Consider the following 21,035-nt stretch of genomic DNA (forward strand, 5'->3'; position numbering starts at 1 on the left):
AAAACGTTTACCGACTGTGAAGTCAAATATTCGCAGCTTGAGAAAACTTGCTGTGCTTTGGCCTGGGCTGCTCGCCGACTGAGGCAGTATATGCTGAACCATACTACCTTGTTGATTTCTAAGATGGATCCAGTCAAATACATATTCGAGAAGCCAGCTCTCACCGGAAGGGTCGCTCGTTGGCAAATGATTTTAACAGAGTATGATATTCAGTATACGTCACAGAAGGCCATCAAAGGTAGTATTCTGTCAGACTACCTTGCCGAGCAGCCGATTGATGATTATGAGCCGATGAAGCTTGAATTCCCTGATGAAGACATCATGTTCCTCAAGATGAAAGACTGTGAAGCGCCAGTTGTTGAGGAGGGACCTGATCCAAACGAAAAGTGGACTTTGTTGTTTGATGGGGCTGTCAATGCTAGAGGAAGTGGAATTGGTGCTGTCATTACAACTCCGAAAGGTGCCCACATGCCTTTCACCGCTCGTCTGACTTTTGAGTGCACAAATAATGAAGCTGAGTACGAGGCCTGTATTTTGGGTATTGAGCAAGCCATTGATTTGAGAATCAAGACTTTGGACATCTTCGGAGATTCAGCTCTGGTGATCAATCAAGTGAATGGTGATTGGAATACTCTCCAGCCCACTCTGGTCCCCTACAGAGATTACACGAGAAGACTGTTGACTTTCTTCACAACAGTAAAATTGTATCATATACCTCGTGATGAGAACCAGATGGCAGACGCACTTGCTACTCTATCCTCCATGATCAAGGTAATTCATTGGAACCATGCTCCCAGGATCGATGTGATGCGCCTTGACAGGGCCGCGCATGTGTTTGCTGCTGAACTGGTAGTCGATGACAAGCCCTGGTATCACGATATCAAGTGCTTTCTGAAGAATCAAGAGTACCCTGCAGGGGCATCCAACAATGACAGAAAGACTTTGAGAAGATTGGCAGGCAGTTTCTTCTTGAACAAAGACGATGTGCTGTATAAGAGGAACTTCGACATGGTTTTGCTCAGATGCGTGGACAAACACGAGGCGGACATGTTAATGCAGGAAGTTCATGAAGGTTCCTTCGGTACTCATGCCGGTGGACATGCAATGGCTAAGAAATTGTTGAGAGCGGGTTATTATTGGATGACCATGGAGTCAGATTGCTACAAGTATGCTCGGAAGTGTCATAAATGCCAGATTTATGCTGATAAGGTGCATGTACCGCCGAATCCTCTGAATGTGATGTCTTCGTCGTGGCCGTTTGCTATGTGGGGTATTGACATGATTGGAAAGATTGAGCCGACTGCTTCCAATGGGCATCGCTTCATCCTTGTTGCCATCGACTATTTCACCAAGTGGGTCGAGGCAGCATCGTTCGCAAATGTCACCAGACATGTGGTTGCCCGTTTCATCAAGAAAGAAATCATTTGTCGCTACGGGATTCCCGAAAGAATCATTACTGATAATGGTTCTAATCTCAACAACAAAATGATGAAGGAGTTGTGTCAGAACTTCAACATTCAGCATCACAATTCTTCCCCTTACCGCCCTAAGATGAACGGCGATGTTGAGGCGGCAAATAAGAACATAAAGAAGATTGTGCAGAAGATGGTCGTTACGTATAGAGATTGGCATGAGATGCTACCCTTCGCCTTGCATGGGTACCGTACTTCAGTACGTACATCGACCGGGGCAACCCCTTACTCCCTTGTGTATGGTATGGAAGCAGTCCTACCTGTTGAAGCGGAGATTCCTTCTCTAAGAGTCCTGTTGGATGTCAAGTTAGACGAAGCTGAATGGATTCGGACAAGGTTCAATAAGTTGAGTCTTATCGAAGAGAAGCGAATGGTAGCCATTTGTCATGGGAAGTTGTATCAGAGTCAGATGAAGAGAGCCTTTGATCAGAAAGTGCATCCTCGTTGTTTCCAAGTCGGAGATTTAGTGTTGAAAAGGATCCTTCCTCCTCAGACAGATCACAGGGGCAAGTGGACTCCTAACTATGATGGACCGTATATTGTCACCAAGGTTTTTGATGGTGGGGCCTTAATGCTTGCAACTATGGATGGTGAAAACTTCACTTCCCCTGTGAACTCAGACGCAGTTAAAAAATACTTTGCATAAAATAGACCCGCTGGACAGTAAAAAGAATAGTCCATGCAAAAAATGGGCATCCCGACGAATCAAGAAGATGAAAAGGTTCGGGCAAAAATTAGGGATTAAAAATGAAAAGGTCGTACACCCGGTAAGTTGAAAACCTGAAAAGGCAACTTAGGCAAAAATGGGTATCCCGGTGGATTGAAAACCCGAAAAGGGCGATCCAGGCAAAAGTTAGGGATTAAGCGAATGACTGCGTTCTGAGTTAGTTCTGAATCTCATCTCATGTCTATGACTGAAAATTTTCGAAAGGTAGGAAACAGTCGAATCACCTTTTCAGAAGGCTGATCATCTGGAGGATCTTGAAGACGGGCAAGTCATAGCAGAATTGAAACCCAATAGAAATCCATTTCACATTGCCATTAGATTAATTTCTGTTTTTATCTTTTGTGCGATTACCTCTTTTCAGGGATTGCTTCCTGATGTAAATGCCTATTCAGAGGCCATTCAATCAATAAAATCATGTTATTCAGTATATCTCTGTTTTCATTTTCATTTTACTGTTTTGTTTGCAAAAATGACGTCCGAATTTTTGATAAACATTGCATCATGACACATAAGGGCTTTACAGGTACATGCTCAATAAACATTTAAAATTACTGTAAATTTTAAGTGCTTTGGATCGTCTATTCAGAACAGATACCCTCGGGGCATTTCCTTAAAATCCCCTTGCAGATGATCGTGAATATCTTCCCCAATGAAGTCGCCAACAAACGAATCCGGTGTCTTATCCCTGCAGAGCTGATCAGAGTGTTGGATTCTTCAATCCCCAGCAGGTTCTCACCACCGTACTTCCCCAAGCGGTTGTTTCAGAATATACACTCCCCAGTAGAGTTGACAATGTCAGATTGTATACCCCCAGCGGAGTTGACAGTGCCAGACTGTATCTTCCCAGCAGAAGTGGCTGCTCCTTAGAGTTCGAGGCCAGATCGATAATCCCAATGCCAGATCCATGGTTTCTTTCCTTGAAGCAGAACCTCGGTACCGTATCGGTGTTTGCTTCCCTTGCTGAGTCATCTCTCGCAAATCGTGGTTGCCAGAACCACTATCGCTTTCCCCAACAGCAGGTTTTCAGTGTCGTTCTCTCCCCAGTCAGAATCTCGGTATTTCGTCATTGCTAGAACACCGTGTGGCGGGTCATTTCCCCACATAATTCTTTGCGTTGTGCATCTCCAACAGCCTTGCCAGAGTCCAGAAGAAGGTGATCATTTCCCCAGTAGATCCCCTTGCCTTAGCTTGGCATTCTACCCAGCATTTCGCATCCCTGCATGTAGAATCATATTGCATTGCATCCTCCCAAATCACGTAGCATTTTCATTTTCATGGAGCATTACGCCATTGAAAAATTCAAACATACGCATGTAAGCATAAAACATTCTCGGTATCCCAAGTGATAAGCTAGAAGTTGTTTCCAGTACTCAGACTGAAGATTGTTCATGACCCACCTTGGTTATCCCCAGCAAGTGTCATTGGCCCATGCGTCGCCTTTATTATCATTCCCTATTTCTGCCAATGCTGACAGGCATGAAGTTTTCCGATGTTCAGATCGAAGAAGTTTCCGACGTTCAGGTCGATGCAACTTGTGGCACTCAGGCCAGTTTTCCGGTATCCATACCGAAGTGGCATTCAGGCCAGTTTTCCGGTATTCAGATCGAAGTGGCATTCAGGCCAGTTTTCCCGATATTCAGATCGAAGTGGCATTCAGGCCAAGTCTTTCCGATGTTCAGATCAAAGAAGTTTCCGACGTTCAGGTCGATGCAACTTGTGGCATTCAGGCCAATTTTCCGGTATTCAGACCGAAGTGGCGTTCAGGCCAATTTCCGATATTCAGATCGAAGTGGCGTTCAGGCCAGTTTCCGGTATTTAGACCGAAGTGGCATTCAGGCCAATTTTCCGGTATTCAGACCGAAGTGGCGTTCAGGCCAATTTCCGATATTCATATCGAAGTGGCATTCAGGCCAATTTCCGATATTCAGATCGAAGTGGCGTTCAGGCCAATTTCCGATATTCAGATCGAAGTGGCGTTCAAGCCAATTTCCGATGTTCAGATCGAAGCAGTTTCCGACGATCAGGTCGACGCAACTTGTGGCATTCAGGCCAGTGTTCCGGTATCCAGACCGAAGTGGCGTTCAGGCCAGTGTTCCGATATTCAGATCGAAGTGGCATTCAGGCCAGTGTTCCGATATTCAGATCGAAGTGGCATTCAGACCAGTTTTCCCGATATTCAGATCGAAGTGGCATTCAGGCCAAGTCTTTCCGATGTTCAGATCGAAGAAGTTTCCGACATTCAGGTCGATGCGACTTGTGGCATTCAGGCCAATTTTCCGATGTTCAGATCGAAGTCATTTCCAGTATTCAGATTGATGAGCGGCATTCAGGCCATGGTTATTTCTGTGTTACCATTTATTTTGGTATCCAAGTTAACATTCTTTTTCGGTATTCAGACTGACTCTCACCGTACCAGACGAATTCTTCTTTCAAGACCACCTCTTTGCCGATTCTGACAGACATTGTTACTTCACTTCACTTCAGTGCAAATTTTTGGGCTTTTATTATATTCAATCCCCTGATACCTCGAAAGTACGAAAGCAGCTGTCATCTTCTTTCCGGGTCTCCAGTTAATTGAATAGGGGCAGCTGTAATACCCCAAAATTTACCCTTCATTTTTCCTGAAAAAAAAAAGAAGTTAAAAATAAATAAATAAATAAAATTAATTAAATAAATAAATAAAATATAACAAATTTTTTTTTTGGACTTGGGTCTCCCTCATTTGAGCCCATTACCCACGAAAATCAGTCTATAAATACTGAAGTTTCAGTAGAGGAAAACACACTTGGAGTTACACTGGGAGATTCACTTGAGAAAAAGGGGGGGAAGCAAAATACTCTGAGGTTTCCTTGGAACAAAACCCTGAGGAAAAAGATAGTGAGAGAAGAACTAACAGAGTTCAGAGCAGCCTCCAAACCCTGAAGGGAACTCAACTGCACAGAATCACCTTTGCCTCACATAAACCCTAAAGATTGTTTTGTAAACCTCACGGGTGCAACTCAATTTCAATCAAGCTCTCCAATCAGGTTTGCCCTATATCCATCATCTTTATGCCTTTAATTTGAATGCTCTAAATGTATGAGGTATTATGGGTGAATTTGATACCCTTTTGATGCATGTGTTTGACAAGAGGTTTAGGCCTCCTACCCTTGGTTGCTTTTTGTGAGCTTTTTGTGAATTTTGATGGAATTATTCATGTGGTTACATTTTGATTTGGGGGCAACTCTTGGTTACCCTATCTTGTTTCACTAACCCTTTTGTTGAGTTTTTGTGAAGGCACATGACTTTTGCAGGGATAACTTGCGTGGTTTCCCACTTTATTTGTGGGATAACCCCTGGAGGTTCATTCCGATTACCTGTACTGACCCACTTTCTTTGATGATGTTAGCTTGGAAGGATCTCAGGGTTTATCGTTCCTTTAATTGCTGTTACTTCGGATCTTTATCCGTGTGGTACTTTTACATGTTTCCCGCATTTTACTGCTTTCTTAGCTGGAAGACCTCGATAGGAGGCAATGTTTGAGCCCCTTGGTGGCATTTTACTCTAAGATACATGTTTTGTGTGGTGTGATTGTTCCCCCGTGGGTCACGAGGCTTCGGATAGTCTCCCGTCTGCTTGCCAATTAAGGTAGCACTGTTCCTTCGCCTAGGACTTCCTTTTTTCATGCGCGTTCCTACAACGCAAACAAACCCTAATACCCAAAGCAACACGTTATCTCCTTCTACTACAGGCGAGTAAGTCTCCAAAGGTCGAGCATCCGAGAGATTGCGTAGTAACGTTGTTCATCCAAAACCCAATCCATAACCCCGTAGTTAGCCGAACTACGGCTTGCTCTGATTCTCATTCCAGATGAGATACGTAGGCATAAGACGTGATGTCTTAGCGAGCACACATCCCCCAACCCATAGGTCAGCCGAGCTACGAAGACTTTGATTCTCATATTCAGATGAGATACGTATGCAGTGGATGCGACATCCGCGCGAGTCATTTCTCTTAACCTTTTTAGTAAATAAACACATTAGGTAAACCCACACCCTTTAGACAAAAACCACAAAAGTGGATCCCGTAGAGTACTATGGATGCGTAGGGGTGCTAATACCTTCCCTTCGCATAACCGACTCCCGAACCCAAGATTTGGTTGCGAGACCCCGTCTTGTCCTTTCCTTTTTCAGGTTTACTTCGAGTGTTTCCTTTCCCTCTTTTGGGATGAATAATGCACGGTGGCGACTCTTCTGTCTTTTTCTTTTGCCGGTTGTTTTTTTCGCGCACTGTATTTTTCAGGTTGCGACACCCCTCCCTCTTCATCTTCATCCCTATTCTTCCCCATTCTATCATCTGACCAATGAAATCTCTAATGTCTAAAGGATACTTAGTTCATCAATGACCTTGTGTCAGATGAATCAATATAAGTATGACTGAGATAGGTCCCTACCTCTTGATCTTTTATTTTATTGTGTGGTATGTTTTAGGAGTTTGGTTCTTCATACCAAATCTCTAATATGCATTAACGCCTATATTTTTATTGCCCGACCTCATATAGTTGTGACTTCTACATAAGTCCAATTAAGATTGCTTAACATAGAGCTAAATTTAACCCTCAAGGCATAGCATTCTAGTAAGTGGGATTGTAGGTCTTCCATTCTTCATGGCATTGGGTGGAGACTTGACCTTTTTTCCTTTCATGGGAGCTAGTGGCATACTTGTTGAATTATCCAAGTTGGAGCCCTTCTCATGGAAGATGTCTTTCTTTAAGGATTCATACTTGTGAATGAATGGTTGAGTATTCTCTAAAGAATGACTTAATCAATTAAAAATCACCATTAACACTTGACTAACTTTTGACTAACATTTGACTAACTCTTGTTAATATTGTTTTACTTTCAAGTTATTTACTTTATGCAATTTAGATTCAAGTCATTTATCATTCATTGCCATTTACATTTTATATAACTTCTTTATGTTTATGTCATTTTCATTTTGCTCATTTGAGCCATATCTTGTGATTATATATATATTTTGTGTGTTTTGGTTTTGTTCGTGGTCTTAGGACCTTAAAATACTTAATAACAACAAAAAGCCTAAAAAACATCTGGTGGACTGTTGAACTTGGTCTGAACTTTTTGACTTAGGATTAAGCAACATTCCCTATGCAAAAAGGACTTGGCCAATGCCAGCATTTTGAGACCGAGCAATTGTGAACTGAGCCTTCATTTAATACAAGCCTTGGGATTTGTTTGAATTCATCTGCTACTCTGTCTTTTTGTTTAATTGTTATTTTGATCTTGTGTCTGATGCTTTGCTCTGAGTTGATCAAGGAATATTTCATCTGATACATGGGAAGGCAATGAAGACTACTAGCTATTGGAATTGCTTGCTTGGATGTGGCTATCTTAATTTGATAACTTGATCTTTATGATGTCTAGATATTGCTCATTGCTTATTGATTATTTCTTGATAAAAATCCAAAGTAAAATGTGTTTCTATATGTCATTCTTGTTTGTTGGATTGCATCCCATTTGCCAGATCTTTTCAACTCTTAACTTTTAAATGTGTGCTTAGGATAGCCTCTTCATCTCCTCCCACTTCTTAAATTTCAAAATATCTCCCCCTCTTCAAAAACTTTCTTTGCTTGTGATTTCAAACTTAGACTTTGTTTTAATAATTAGAAACTTTGGACTTATGCCATTGAATTTTCAAACTCTTTCTTAAATCAAATTTGTAAACAAACTTAATAATATTGACTTAAAATTTCAAAAGACAAAAATAACTAACAACCCCATTCAAAATTTTGGCCATTTGTGCCTTTTCTTATTAAACTTTTGTTAAAAGCAATTCACCAACTTACTTTAAATTTTTACCGCGAACTACGAGGTTTTGATCCCTCATTTTTATTTTGGTACGTAGGCACAAGTCCGAAGGTCTTGTCAAACACAAAAATATAATCAATGAATTCTTTTCTCACCCTCACACTCTATTTTTTTCAAACATCTTTTATACCAAACACATATGCACACATAAAAAAGGGCTCCCTAGGAGTACCCAGGACACTTTGGGTGCTTTCACCTTCCCTCTGTGTAACCAACCCCCTTACTTGTAATCTCTGGCATTTTATTAGTTTTGATTTGAAAACTTCTTATCTTTGTGTTTTGTTCGTACTTTTCCATTTTCCTTTGGAAACAATAAAAGCGCGGTGGTGACTCTGGTTTTATTGACATTAAGCTTATCCATAGCTTGATGGTCATGAATTTACCTCTACAAAAATTAAGTGGCGACTCTGCTGGGGTGTAGTCCTCAGTGGTTTAGCCTACTTTTTTATGTGTATATATTTGTATATTTAAGTTTGTATATTGTTTGTGTGACATAATTTGTCTGTTGTGCTTGGTGATCTCTGAGTGGTGAGATAAGTTCTAACCCGAACTTGAGTGAAATTAAGATAGGAGGATGGTATAGTCATGTTCAACTTGTCTAGAGTAGTCCTTAACAAGTTGGCTTGAGACCCATCTACTCAATGGAGACCCCTTTGGAGTTACTGATGTCACACAAGTTATTTGTGGATATGCATTACTTTCTCTGATTTGGGGTCCGAGAAGCTGAGGACCGTAGAACATTTAACCCAACTTGGCCTATTTAGGATGTAGTGCGGAGACTGTTCAGGTGTAGACCTGATAACACTTATTACGCGATACTACACTCAGACGAGTTTCTCTAGAGAATATTATGGGATGATGAGTCAGTCATCTTAACCTATAATATCCGATAGATGGGATTAAGACTCTGGGAACTTTTTAGAACATGATCTACAGGTTTTTATCCTTAGTACACTCCTTTGAGAGGGTTCTTATCCTGACTCCATGCTCGTGACTCACAATAAACCCTTTGATTCTCAATTGATCTGATCAAGTCTTGTCAATATCAATGGAACTTGGGTGTTGATAAGGTGAAATCCATAATCCACCAAAATGGAGGATTGATCTTGATGATGACCTGATCCATCCCTTAACCTTTTAATGTGTTTGCCTTATGTGTGATCCCTTGTGTGTGATTGTTGCATTCATGTATACATGTGCATCATAACCTTCATCATATAAAAGTAAATTTCAAGGAAACTGAGGTCTTATTTGAAAATATTTTTAGACCATGGATTGTGGACGAAGGAACATTAAAAAGTACAGTTTCATATGTCCTGATTTGAAAGAGCAAAGGAAGTTGTCATCCTTTATATTAGATCCCTTGGACTTCAAGCAACATCGTGGGAAGCTCTTATCTGTATTATCTACTAATGTGGTTGAAGGACTTTTGAGTGTTTTGGTTCAATTCTATGATCCTCTCTACCGGTGTTTCACTTTTCCTGATTATTAGTCTGTACCTGCGTTGGAAGAGTATGCCCATCTCTTGGGTATACTCATATCTGACAGGGTACCTTTTAGTGGATTGGAGGAGATTCCCAAATCTCATATCATAGCTAAAGCTATTCATCTGAAGAAATCTGAGATTGATGCTCATTTGGTGAAGAAATGAGGTATTTTTGGGTTGACTTCTGAGTTCCTCATTGGTAGAGCTACTGTTTTTGCTCAAGCCGATAGCATGGATGCTTTTGAAGTCATCCTTGTATTGCTCATCTATGGTTTAACCTTGTTCCCTAACATTGAAGGTTTTGTTAATGTTAACGCCATTAGAATCTTAATGATTGGGAATCTTGCTCCTACTCTGTTGGGTGACATGTATTTCTCTTTGCATTTGAGGAATTCTAAAGGTGGTGGGACTATTGTGTACTGTGTTCCTCTTCTGTACAAGTGGTTTATTTTGCACTTGCCTCATATGCCTTCTTTTTTGGAGAACAAGCAATGTCTATGGTGGTCTTAGAGACTTATGTCTCTCACTAATGATGATATTATTTGGTATGATTCTGCATTGAGTAGCTTGGATATTAATGATAGTTGTGGTGAGTTCTCTAATGTGCCTCTTATTGGTACACAAGGAGGAATCAACTAAAATCCTGCTTTGGCCCGTCATCAACTTGGGTTCCCCTTGAGAGATAAACCTAATAACACTCAGTTAGAAGGTTTATTCTATCAAGAGGGTAAAGACCCCCAACATTTGAAGCAGAGGATGATACATGTGCATAGGAAAGGAAGATCCGAGCTTGTTCCATGCAACTGTGTTGCTTTGGAAGCTTACACTATTTGGGTGAAAAAGAGAGATTTTGAGCTGAAGATGTCGTATGCTTGTGAAAGACCTATGTCTGTGGTTATGCATGAGCCATCACCTCTCCCTAACCAAGATGTAGAGGAGTTGGAAGACACACTCACCAAGATGAGGCAAGATAAGGATATCTGGGAAGAGCGGTTTCATGCTTTAAGCCGAAGGCATGAAGACTTGCAGCTTTAGTCTAAAGACAAGGATGCACTTATCGAGATTCTTGAAGACCGAGCAGTGAAGAGATAGAGAGAGCCAGAGGGTTTATCTTCCTCTAGCATGCCTCAACCTTCCGGTGCTTGGAAGAAGATTGTTGATCAGCTAGTTCTTGAGAAGGCTTAGATGAAGACATCATTTGAGTCCGAGATTCGACACATCCGAAGGAAGTATGCATCCATGGCCAGATCATTTGATGTAGTTACTAAGGGATCCTTAGGATGATAGTTTCCTTTTCTCTTGTATTTGTATTTTGGTTTCTTAAATTATACTCAGTGTAATCCTTCCAAAATTTTATGAATAAAAAGAGATTTTATCAAATTGTTATTATTATTATTATTTAAATATATATTTTCAAATAGGACTTCATATGTTCCTTGAAATTTAAAATAAAACAATCAAAAACATTGCATTTCATGCATCATTTGCACAACAGGTCTTCTTCCGCCAGATGTCTTATCAGTTCTTCTTTTGTGCATTTGTCAAGCTGACTCACTGTTATAATACTCATGCTAATCAACCGAAGATCATGGAACATCTAGAGCCAGAGAACCGAGAGCTAAAGGACGAGATCGCCAGATTAACGGCACTGGTGGAATCTGTGATCGCCGCCCAAAATCAGTCATCACCAAATCCTACAACTCCTCCTCAAAGGACTGTGATTTCTGAGGTTGTTACCCCAACTGCTCCTGTTGCTTCTTCCAGTCAATCCATTCCTTCCATGCCTGTTGGATTCCCTTGGGGAATGTCGTCAAATTTTATGCCAGAAGGGTATGCGCCCACATTTGTTTCTCTGCCGGCATTTAGCCCGGTAATGTCAATGCCATCTCCAGTTGTTCACACTCTGCCGCGTGTTAAGGACACTATCTACCACTCTGAGCCGTCTGAACGTTCGGATGTGTATGAAAAGATGGATGAGATGAAAGATCAATTCCTAGAGTTGCGCAAAAAGTTGAAGACTCTGAGAGGGAAAGACTTGTCCGTTTGGTCCCCAATGTTAAGATCCCGGTGAAATTCAAGGTCCCAAATTTTGAAAAGTACAAAGGGAATACTTGCCCTCTAAGCCATCTTGTGATGTATGCTAGAAAAAATTCTACTTAGACTGATGATGATCAGTTGCTGATTCACTATTTCTAAGATAGTTTAACTGGAGCTACCTTGAGGTGGTACATGGGTCTGGACAGTGCAAGCATTCGTACTTTCAATGACTTAGGCGAGGCCTTTGTCAAGCAGTATAAGTACACCATGGATATGGCGCCTGATAGAGACCAGTTGAGGTCTATGTCTCAGAAGGATAAAGAGACATTCAAAGAATATGCCCAAAGATTGAGAGAACTGGCTGCCCAGATAAGTCCACCTCTTGAAGAAAAGGAAATGAAAATATCTTCTCGAATATGTTGAGTTCATTTTATTATGAACGTATAATTTCGAGTTTTCCTAATGATTTTACCGAAATGGTAAGCATGGGGATGAGGCTAGAAGAAGGAGTCCATGAAGGACGTTTGTCTAAAGAAGAAACATCAGGCAGCAAGAAATATGGTGGGAATTTCTCCAAGAGGAAGGAAGGGGAAACTAACTTAGTGTCAGTGGGGAGGTAGAGAAGGCCTCATGTCAGAAAGAGTTCTCAACCCCGTCAACACCAGCACCAAGTTTCATCAGTAATTCCAATTTTTTCCAACAATTCCAACAATCAATAAGTTCCAATTCAGCAACAACAACATCAACAACCGCAACAAAGAACCAACTACAACAACAACAATCATCACCAACAAAATTTTGAGACGAAGAAGGTCTCCTTTGACCCTATACATATGACTTATGCAGAATTATACCTATCATTGGTTCTCAAGAATCTCATTTAGCCAAGAAATCCTCCGCAAATTCCTGAGCCACTACCATGGTGGTTCAAGCCTGATCTTCATTGTGCTTTTTACCAGGGAGCCCCTGGACATGATATAGAGAATTGCTACCCTCTAAAATACGAGGTTTAGAAGCTTGTGAAGAGTGGTATGGTGTCCTTTGAGGACAAAGTGCCAAATGTGAAAGCCAATTTGTTTCCTGCTTATGGTAACGCGTTTGTCAACATGGTGGACGCTTGTCCAGGGAATTTCCAAGTTTTTGATGTAATACGTATCTGAAGATCTCTGGTGGAGATGCATAAGACTTTATGTTTAATCAGTGACTGTGAACATGACCATGATGGTTGTGTAATATGTAGCGTGAACCCCCATGGGTGTATGATTGTCAAGAGGGATATCCAGAAGTTGATGGATGAGAATGTAATCCAGATTCAACAGTTGAGGGATATGGTAGATGATGTGAATGTGATTTTACTAGTATTCAAGACCCCTGAGCGGGTAGTTATTCAGTTTTATAGCAGTAGTAGCAATAATGTCAATAGATCGGTATCACCGTTGGTTATACGGTTAACGGGCCTTATCCCCTACTCATTTAATAAAGTTGTGCCATATCAGTACAGTGCCACTATGATAGAAAATGTTCAAGAGGTTCCTCTACCAGTTACAGACTCAGTGGTAAACATTACAGATACTGCGAAGGTGACCCGTAGCGGTTGTGTATTCATTCCAATATTTCCAAAGATTGTAGAAGATGTGTCGGTAAGTAAGAAGGAAAAGATTCCAGTAGCGAATTTGGTTAGTACTCCAATGTGTCAATCTGGTGAATCCAACAAATTGAAGACTAACGATGATGATGAGGTGTTAAGGAAAATCAAGAGAAGTGAATTCGATCTTGTAGAGAAGCTGCTCTAGACTCTGTCAAAGATCTTCGTGCTGTCACTGTTGATAAATTCCTAAGCGCGCAGAGAAGCGTTGCAGAAAGTGTTGGAACAGGCTTATGTTAAACATGACGTTGCCCTGGATCAGTTTGACCACATAGTTGCCAACATTACTTCTTGTAACAATTTGAGTTTTTATGATGAAGAGCTTCCCGAGGAAGGCAGGAATCATAATTTGGCATTACATATTTCGATGAATTGGAAGGAGGACGCTATGCTCGATGTGTTGGTTGATACAGGGTCATCGTTGAATGTGTTACCAAAGTCAACTTTGTCAATACTCTCTTACCAAGGCACCCCAATGAGGTATAGCGGCGTAATTGTCAAAGCATTCGATGGTTCTCGTAAAACTGCCATTGGAGAAGTGAACCTTCCGGTTAATATAGGTCCGAGTGATTTCCAAATTACTTTTCAAGTCATGGATATCCACTTGGCCTACAGTTTCTTATTGGGAAGACCATGGATTCACGAAGTTGGAGTAGTGACGTCTACTCTTCACCAGAAGCTGAAATTTGTGAAGAACGACAAGCTTGTCGTTGTTGGTGGAGAGGAGGCATTGTTAGTGATCCATTTGTCATCTTTTACATATGTTGATGTTGAGGAGGAAGTTGGAACACCATTCTAAGCCTTATCTATTGTTGATGAATTAAAGAAAATTGAGGCACCCATGTCTTCTTTGAAAGATGCGTAAGAGGCTATTCGAGCTGGCAGCATTGACAAATGGGGTCGTGTTGTGGAGGTCGCTGAGAACAAGAACAGAGCTGGACTAGGATTTCAACCATGGTCGTTCAATGCCAAAGTCAAAGTTATGCAACCAATTTTTCACAGTGGAGGGTTCATTCATGAGAATGATCAACACTCAGTTGCCATTATTGAAGACAGTGGTGATGAAGACAAAGCTTGCGCCAACTTTGTGACGCATGGCCAGACTTGCAACAATTGGGTTGCTGTTGATGTTCATGTTGTCATTCACCGTTCTAAGTAATTTATTTTCTATTGTTTTAAGAAAAATCCTTCTCCTATGCCTAAGGGAGAAGTGAACATTGTTGGGTATTTTTATTATTATCATCAATAAAATACAATTTTATTCATACACATCTATGATGTTTTATTTTCACTTTTTGTTTTTTCTGAAAATGGTAATCACAAAAAAAAACATAAATAAATAATAATCTTCCATCTGCATAATATTTGTTCACACTCCACTTCTCTAAAATAAAAATATCAAATCATTATGCAGGTTGGTTCACAAACCCATTGAATACAATGATCCTACTCCCTCTCAAAACTTTGATTTCCCTGTGTTTGAAGTTGGGGAAGAGATTGATGATGAAGAAGTATCTGATGAATTATCTCGTTTGCTTCAGCACGAGGAAAAAGCGATTCAGCCGTTTGAAAAACATATTGAATTAGTCAACTTGGGTTCCGTGGATGATGTGAAGGAAGTCAAGATTGGGTCTCAACTGTGTCCAGAAGCTAAGAAGGGGTTGGTTGATCTTCTTCGAGATTATTTTGATGTTTTTGCTCGGTCTTATCAAGATATGCCTGGGTTAGATTCTGAAATTGTGGAGCATAGATTGCCATTGAAGCCAGAATGCTCACTGGTCAAGCAAAAGTTGAGAAGAGCTCATCTTGATATGGCAGTAAAGATCAAAGAGGAAGTGCAAAAAAAAATTGATGCTAGTTTTCTTGTAACCTCCGAGTATCCGTAATGGGTGGCCAATATTGTGCATGTTCCTAAGAAGGATGGAAAAGTCTGCATGTGTGTTTATTATAGAGATTTGAACAAAGCTAGTCCAAAAGATGATTTTCCTCAGCCACACGTTGATATGTTGGTGGACAATACAACTAAATTCAAAGTGTTTATGGACGGATTTTCCGGTTATAATCAAATCAAGATGGCACCATAAGATATGGAGAAGACCATATTCATTATGCCCTGGGAACATTCTGTTATAGAGTGATGCCTTTCGGTCTAAAGAATGCTGATCCAACGTACCAGAGAGCTATGACCACTCTTTTTCATGATATGATGCATAAAGAGATTGAAGTTTATGTTGATGATATGATCGCCAAATCAAGTGATGAAAAAGAACATATTGAGCATTTGTTGAAGTTGTTCCAGCGTTTGAGGAAATATAAACTCCGCTTGAATCCCAATAAGTGTACTTTTGGTGTTCGTTCTGGTAAGTTGTTGGGCTTCATTATCAGCGAGAAGGGTATTGAAGTTGATCCTGCCAAGGTCAAAGCAATTTAAAAGATGCCTATGCCTAAAACCGAGAAGCAAGTCAGAGGTTTTCTTGGCCGTTTGAACTATATCTCAAGATTTATGTCGCATATGACTGCAACATGTGCGCCTATTTTCAAGCTTCTTCGGAAATATCAGTCTTTTGATTAGACCGAATATTGCCATAAACCTTTTGATAGTATCAAAGAGTATCTGCTTAAGCCTCCGATTATGTCTCCACCTGTTGAAGGAAGACCGTTGATCATGTATTTGACTGTGCTTGATGAGAGTATGGGTTGTGTTCTGGGTCAGCAAGATGAATCTGGAAGGAAAGAGTACGAAATTTACTACCTCAGTAAGAAGTTCATTGACTATGAGACTCGGTATTCTATGCTTGAGAAGACATGTTGCGCATTGGCTTGGGCTGCTAAGCGTCTGCGCTAGTATATGTTGAATCATACTACTTGGTTGATATCCAAAATGGATCCAATCAAGTACATTTTTGAGAAACCTACTTTAAATGGGAGAATTGCCCATTGGCAGATGTTGTTATCTGAGTATGATATTGAATACCGATCCCAGAAAGCTATCAAGGGTAGTGTATTGGCTGATCATTTGGCTCACCAACCGATTGCAGATTATCAGTCGGTGCAATATGATTTTTCTGACGAAGAGATTTTGTACTTAAAGATGAAAGATTATGATGAACCATTGCTTGAAGAAGGGCTAGAACTTGGTTCCTGTTGGGGCATGGTATTTAATGGAGTTGTTAATTCATATGGTAATGGCATTGGGGCTGTGATTATTACTCCTCAAGGCACTCATTTTTTCGTTTACATCTAGATTGACCTTCAAATGTACAAATAATATGGATGAGTATGAAGCTTGGATCATGGGGCTTGAAGAGGACATTGATCTCAAAATAAAGTATCTTGACGTCTATGGAGATTCAGCCTTGGTTATGAATCAGATCAAAGGTGAATGGGAGACGAATCAACCCGGTTCAATACCATATAGAGACTATGCGAGGAGGATATCAACTTTCTTTACAAAAGTTAAGTTTCATCATATCCCTCGAGATGAAAACCGGATGGCAGATGCTCTTGCAACGTTGGCTTCAATGATTATGGTGAAATTTTGGAATGAAGTTTCCAATTTGACTGTGATGCATCTTGATACGCCATCTCATGTATTTGTTGTTGAAGAGGTCAAAGATGAAAAACCATGGTATTTTAATATCAACTGTTTCCTCCAAAGTCAGATATACCCATCTGGGGCATCTTTGAAAGATAAGAAGACTTTGAGAAGATTAGCTGGCAACTTCTACCTGAATGGTGATGTGTTTTACAAGAGAAATTTTTATATGGTTTTGCTCAGATGCGTGGATAGACACGAAGCATACCTGTTGATGACTGAAGTCCATGAAGGTTCCTTTGGTACCCATTCCAATGGACATGCTATGGCAAAGAAGATGTTGAAAGTAGGTTACTATTGGCTGACAATGGAATCTGATTATTGCAAGTTTGTGAAGAAATGCCACAAGTGTCAAATTTATACAGATAAGATTCATGTTCCTCCGACACTGTTGAATGTCATTTCCTCTCCATGGCCCTTCTCCATGTGGGGAATTTATATGATTGGTATGATTGAACCCAAAGCTTCAAACGGGCATCATTTTATTCTGGTGGCTATTGATTACTTCATAAAGTGGGTTGAAGTGGCATCGTACGCAAATGTAACCAAGCAAGTTATTGTAAGGTTGATCAAGAATCAAATTATATGTCATTATGGTGTGCCATGTAAGATCATTACTCACAATGGATCTAACTTGAATAACAATATGGTGGAAGCTCTTTGCAAAGACTTCAAGATTGTGCATCATAATTCTTCTCCCTACAAACCTAAGATGAATGGGGTTGTTTAAGCTGCAAATAAGAACATTAAGAAGATCATTCAGAAGATGGTTGTGACATTCAAATATTGGCATGAGATGCTCCCATTTGCTTTGCATGGGTACCGTACATCTATTTGCACTTCAACAGGGGCATCCCCTTTCTCTCTTGTTTATGGTATGGAAGTTATGCTCCCCGTGGAGGTTGAGATCCCATCATTGCATGTTTTAATGGAATCCAAGTTGATAGAAGCTTAATGGTGCCAGACTAGATATGACCAATTGAACTTGATTGAAGAGAAGAGATTGACTGCCATGTGTCATAGTCAGTTATATCAACAAAGAATGAAGAAAGCTTTTGATAAGAAGGTCAAGCCACATGTGTTTAGAGAAGGTGACCTCGTGCTCAAGAAGATTTTATCTTTCAAACCTGATGCTAGGGGCAAATGGACTCCTAATTATGAAGGCCAATATGTTGTGAAGAGAGCATTTTTAGGCGGTACTTTGATTCTTACAACTATGGATAGTGAAGAGTTCACTTATCCTGTGAACGCCGATGCAGTCAAGAAATACTTCGCCTAAAAAAGAAAAGAACAACTCTCTAAGTTGAAAACCCAAAAGGGAGGCTTATGCAAAAAAGAGTGTCTCGGCGAATTGAAAACCCGAAAGGCTGATCCAGGAAAAAATTAGAGACATAAAACAGAAAATTTATCCCTGTAGATTGAGTACCCCACCTTAGGGCAATCTAGGCAAAAATTAGGGATTATGGCAAGTAACTGCACCCGGCTGGTTTTGAGCAAGTCATTTGGTTCTGATTCATTATTCTCAACTAAAGACAAGCACAATGGATATTGAAGTTGGTAGGGAGAGTAGTGATCATTGTATTCAATGTAGCCCCCTTCCTTGTAAAATTACCATTTTCAAACTTTGTAAAGATCTACGAAGTCTCGTCATTTACGGACTACCATTCTATTAAATAAAGTTGAGCTTTTATCCAATTATTCCTATTCTTATTTATTTCTGCTAAATAAAATTGAATTTTTAAGATGATAATTTTAAATTAATGAATAATTATTTTTCTTAAAAACAATCACTTTAAGAATAATCGATTTCAGTAAGGAATGTCAACAACAATCTGAGAACAAGTAAGTCTTGAAGTATGAAGCATTGTTGGACTTCTCTAAGCAGTTGGTTTCGTAATTACTTTTCCCCCAACAGTTCGTCATTTATCCCTATCTTGGTTAATGAGATTATCCCCAAATATTTCATCATCCCCAATAGGGCCGGTGAGTCCCATCTCCAATAGAGTCGAGCTGATGATCAGTCCCCTTTGCAAAATCCATATTCCTTGGCTGAGGTGCTCATGTTTTGTATCCCCTCAGTTTGTGTTTGGACTCTGGAGATCCGGAACCTTTATTTGGTTTCCATTTTTGCATTTGATTGTGTTGCATAACTTCAGCAGTTTCCCCTATGTGTGAATCAGATTCGGTTATCTTTGCCTTAAAGTTAGTTTATTTTGCAATTTCCAAGAAGAATTCTATGATTATTGAGGAATGTGACGATATTGGTCATAGTATCCCCATCATTTTGCTTAAATCCCAATACAAAGTTTTACCTCTTGTATTCCTCGACAGAGTTCATCTTCTGTTATGAAGATCCCTCGTTCCTGGTAGTATTGGATTCTGAGCAGTATTTGATTTTATCCCCTGCAGGGTTGTCTCCCATTTGATATGGTGCTGACTTAAAATTCCCCGTAGCATTGACAATTTGGATCCTCAGTAGATCCTTTCTTTATCCTCGACATGCTTGGTTGATCATCCTTCAGCAGTGCTCTTTCCTCGTAGAGTTTGCCATGATTGTTTGGAATCATATTCTCCATGATTTTCCCAGCCATAGCTGATTTATGCAGAGCTAGATGATTTATTTTCATCCCCATCATGTTCTCCAGTTGGTGTTTCCATCTTGTTGAGATTAGCTGAATGTTGCAGCAGTGATTCAAATCTTTGTTATTTGTATCCTTTATGTTGTTTTGTGATCATAATCATAATCATATACGTACATATTCATGCATAAAGCACATCACCAGATATTTGATTACGCATTTTATCGTATTTGATTCTTTATTTTGATCCCCTGATTCGGGGATATTATTTACCCGAGCAGATTTGGTGTGTCTGTCCTCCTTCAATTGTAGAGTGTCAGCCCCTAAGCAGAAATAGTTTAACCTTTCTCATTCCCCACTGAGTTATTTCCTCGTGGATGATTATTATTTCAGTTTCCTCCCCAGTTAATTATCTGGATGGAACCACTCCTTTTGAGTTAGAACCTCTTTGGGTTGGGTCTTTGATTGATATTTTCTTTCTAGTTATTACCTAGATAGATATTTTGGTCCCCTGAGAGTTTATTACCCAGTAACTGGTAATATTCTTCTCGATTTTTTAGTACATTATTTTTGCCCAATACCCGGTAAAATATAATTTACTTCCTTTGTTTTCCCCAGCGGATTCATTTTCATGTTTCCCCATGTATTTTATCCTTGATATGTTCATCCTAACCGATGACGGATATTCTTCCTTTTATGGTTTTCTACCTAGTAAAAAGGTAGTTGTAATCCCTATTTTATTCCCTAGAGAATCTATCCTTGATATGTTCACTTTAACCGGTGATAGATTTTCTCTCCCTTTTTGGTATTCTACCCAATAACCGGTAGTTGTAATTCCTACTTTCCCCTGTTGAGTTTATCCTTAATATGTCCATCCTAACCGGTGACAGGTATTCTCTCTTTGGTATTTTATCCTGTAACTGATAGAATACAATTCCTATTTCTCCTCGGCAGTTTATCCTTGATATCTTCATCCTAACCGATGACGGATATTCTTCCTTTGAGTTTATCCTTGATATGTTCACTTTAATAGGTGACAGATGCTCTCTCTTTGGTCTTCTGCCCAGTAACCGGTAGTTGTAAATCCTATTTAAGTACTCTCCCCAGTAGGTTATTCTTACCCAGTAACCGACAATGGATACACCTCTTTTTCCTCAGTGAGTCATCCTTGATATGTTTACCCTAATTGGTAACAGATGTCCCTATGTTAGAGTATATTATCTTACTACCCAGTAACCGGTAATAGATAATATACCTCTGGTAATCCTGTGTTGAAGTTCATTCTACCCTAGTTGAGCTTGAGTTCGTATTTCCTTAGTAAAATTGCCAACCCTCTTCTTGGTTTGGGTATTTCAGTTTTGTTCTGATCTACTCCTATCCCATGCAGATTTCCCTTTACCCCCAGACTAAGTCTTTCCATTGATTTACTTTCATGGGAATTCCCCTTGTGTCTCCAGCAGTTTTAAGTCTTATCTTGGCCTACACATAAATTTTATCCCTAGAGTCTTTGTCTCCCTAGTGAGTTTTCCTTATGGAATGTATTATGCTCATGTGGACCTTCAATCTCTTCCGGATTCTTTTCCTTTGTGGCAATTTATTCCCCACAAAGATTATTTTAACATGCATA

The sequence above is a fragment of the Lathyrus oleraceus genome, chromosome 4, assembly GCF_024323335.1.
Source record: "Lathyrus oleraceus cultivar Zhongwan6 chromosome 4, CAAS_Psat_ZW6_1.0, whole genome shotgun sequence".
Lineage (NCBI taxonomy): Eukaryota > Viridiplantae > Streptophyta > Magnoliopsida > Fabales > Fabaceae > Lathyrus > Lathyrus oleraceus.